This window comes from Microtus ochrogaster, unplaced genomic scaffold (genome assembly GCF_000317375.1).
Source record: "Microtus ochrogaster isolate Prairie Vole_2 unplaced genomic scaffold, MicOch1.0 UNK14, whole genome shotgun sequence".
Taxonomy (NCBI): domain Eukaryota; kingdom Metazoa; phylum Chordata; class Mammalia; order Rodentia; family Cricetidae; genus Microtus; species Microtus ochrogaster.
Window position 1 is genome coordinate 4,837,601 of NW_004949112.1, and position 3,211 is coordinate 4,840,811.

General features: G+C 40.9%; 1 pseudogene; it reads left to right on the forward strand.

The window, feature by feature from the left end:
- Positions 1 to 2,757: 2,757 nt before the first annotated feature.
- LOC101984244 overlaps positions 2,758 to 3,211 on the forward strand; it is a 3,035-nt pseudogene continuing 2,581 nt past the window's right edge.

Below are 3,211 nucleotides of genomic sequence, written 5' to 3' on the forward strand. Positions count from 1 at the left end.
TTTTTTAGCATTTAAATGGTTTACAGCCATCTTTAAATGCAGTTCCAAGAGATTAGGAATCTCTTCTGAATTATGTCAGCATTGCATAGATATGCATGAAGGCAAACATCCACACATATCAAATAAAATTAATGTAAAAAATTAAGTGATCAATCGGTAGTGGCAGGCATTATGTTCCCTTCTTACTATACGTGGTAGAATTCTCCTTTGTACGATTGCATACAGTAGAGTTTGCCAAAGTATAATGTCAAACTAGAAAATTCAAGGTATTTTCCTTATGAAATAATCAAATCTTGTGATAATTAAAATTATTTTATCTCTCCCTGCATTTGTTGGCCTAGAAAAATATTAGTTTCCTACCCTCTCACTAATTGTAGATGTATATGTAACTTTCATGTACACGTGACCATGAGCCGTTTTCATCTAAAAGTTCAAAGATTCCTGAAACATGGCCTCATTCCTGCCCATTTGATCATATTTTTATCATCTCCTTTTATAATCTCTCTGATATGAGCAGATAATTGAAGTTAGGTGACTTGAATGACTTTTCCAAGGTTGAGATCCAAGCTATAAAGGCAATGCCGACAAGATAATGACTGTGCTGCATTTACTGATGATGTCAAATCCATTCATGGATGGCGATAAGGTCACTGAGCCCCTGTCTGATGCCTGAACTTCCCTTCAACAATGAAATATAAATGTTTCTCTTCGTTTTGTGACATTTTACAGTTTAGTCATGTACATTTTTTGTGATTTCAAATCAATGTTTCTGCCTAACTTTGAAAGTTAGGGATCTAATGTTAAACCAAAAGGCAACAGTAATTTTGAAAATAATGACTCTTGATGAGCACTTTCCATGCTGTAGTTATTTGCTCAGGAAGTCAGCTCTTTGTGATCAATACTTAACACAACTTGAATTTCACAGATGAAAAGCTTTCCCTGAAGGAAGCTAAGTAGCTTGACCAAGATCATACTGCTGAAATGGGAAACGCTGGGGTCTTTCCCTTTTAAATGTGAGCTTACTATACTCCTCATGTTGTCTTCAAAGTTGTGCTTCTCCTACCTCAGTCACTTGTGTAGCTGGGATTATAGGCTTTCAACCCTGTGCCCGAACTGAGAATTTTAACTATTCTTTTCTAATGGGAAAGTGTACATGGATTTTTGTTTAGTAAAGTCTATGTGTTTAAAGAAAAACAACCAGTCTTGGTGATTCCCATTGCCATGGGTTGTGACTGGTACATGCTTGCCTATCCCTTCAGTTGAACCTAGTATATGTTCATCATACCCCCTCCTGAAATCAGTGTGTAGGGAGTGCCTACCATCCTTCATCTTCCTGCTGCTTTCACTCACATTGCAAAGGGGCTACACAATAGTGCCCCAGCTACACAGTGTATGTACAGTTTTGGCTGGGACACTAGAGTAACTAATTTCTTATGTTTCCTGACATGTTCACCAGGCACATCAAACCAACAATACTGAATAAGCTATCAAGGTCAACCCTGCTGTGTCCAGTAACTCTACAACAGATCACAGAGCAGGAGATCAACAGGAGTAAGTAAAGAGCTCAAGATGATGATGGAGAAATATCAGTGAGAATTAAGAGCATACACATAGGGAGTTAAATAGCACAATATATAATATCTGTGAAAAGTATACAGAGAATGAAAATCAAGTTAATAAAAGGGTTGTTAAAGAAAAAAATAAAATTAAAAATAATTTCTTTGTAGAGACAAAGACAAAAACACAAAATATGAAAATATTGGGATATAGCATGGGTAAGCAAAGAAGGAGCTGTCTAATAAGTACCTATATCTTGAACTGGAGGGATTTCAGATAATTAACCAAACAAGGAATCTTATGGATTTAGAACAGAAAGGTTAAGAAAACCCAAGACAAGGAATGATATAACAAATATCAAAGCAGAAGCAAATGAAAAGAGCCTGAGAAGACTAGCAAGGTTAACAAACAAACTTTTCTCTAGACAAGTCAAACATGATTAGATAAAGTAAAGAAGACATATATACCACATAATTATAACATGTTATTAAAATTATACTTTTTTTTGTTTTACTAAATCACTTTGAACAAAACTATCTTGTAGGGGAAGGACTTTATTTCAGCTTACACTTCTAGGTCAGTCATTCACTGAGGGAAGTCAGGTCAAGAATTCAGGGCAGGAACGTGGAGTCAGGAACATGGAGGAACACTGGATGCTGGCTCCCTCTCTAGGCTGCTCCCAGACTGATGTTCACCTCTTTTTTCTGACTACAGATAGATCCTGTCACCGTAGATTGGATCCTCCCTTCATCAGCAGTGAGGCCCATTCTTTCTAACAAGGTTACAGGTCAATCTAATCTAGATGATTTAATTGAAGTTGACTCTAGTAGGTGACTTGAGGTCATATCAAATTGACAATAAAATAATTATCAAAATTAGTTGAAGAGAGACCAGCGCCGGGCATGCTGGGAACTGTAGTTCCCGCCTGCCGCCCAACTTCAGGGGTGGCAGTAAAAGCTGCTAGGTCGGGCTCCGTTTCTAGCACCTGACTAGCGGCGGTGGGGAGGCCCGATGGTGGGATGAGGGCAGGGTCACTGCGACAGCCAGCAGGCCAGTGCCCTGGCCTCTCCGGTGCTCGCCGCTCCTCAGCACCGCCCCCGAGCCGCGGTGCTCCTCCCCCTCCGTCCCCTCCCGCTCTACTCGCAGCCGCCTTCGCCTCAGGAGCAGCCGCCACCGGTGCAGCCGCCTCCGGAGCCGCGCGCAGCCATGGCCGAGAACCCCGGCTTGGAGAACCACCGCATCAAGAGCTTCAAGAATCAGAGCCGCGTTCTGGCTATTACGAACAATGCTGCTATGAACATAGTTGAGCATATACTTTTGTTGTATGATGGAGCCTCTCTTGGGTATATTCCCAAGAGTGGTATTGCTGGGTCCAGGGGTAGGTTGATCTCGAATTTCCTGAGGAACCGCCACACTGCTTTCCAGAGTGGTTGCACAAGTTTGCATTCCCACCAGCAATGGATGAGTGTACCCCTTTCTCCACACCATGCCCTTCAATAGAAGAATGGATGAAGAAAGTATGGAATATATACATATTAGAGTACTACTCAGCAGTAAAAAACAAGGACTTCTTGAAGTTTGTGTACAAATGGATGGAAATAGAAAACACTATCCTGAGTGAGGTAAGCCAGACCCAAAAAGAGGAACATGGGAT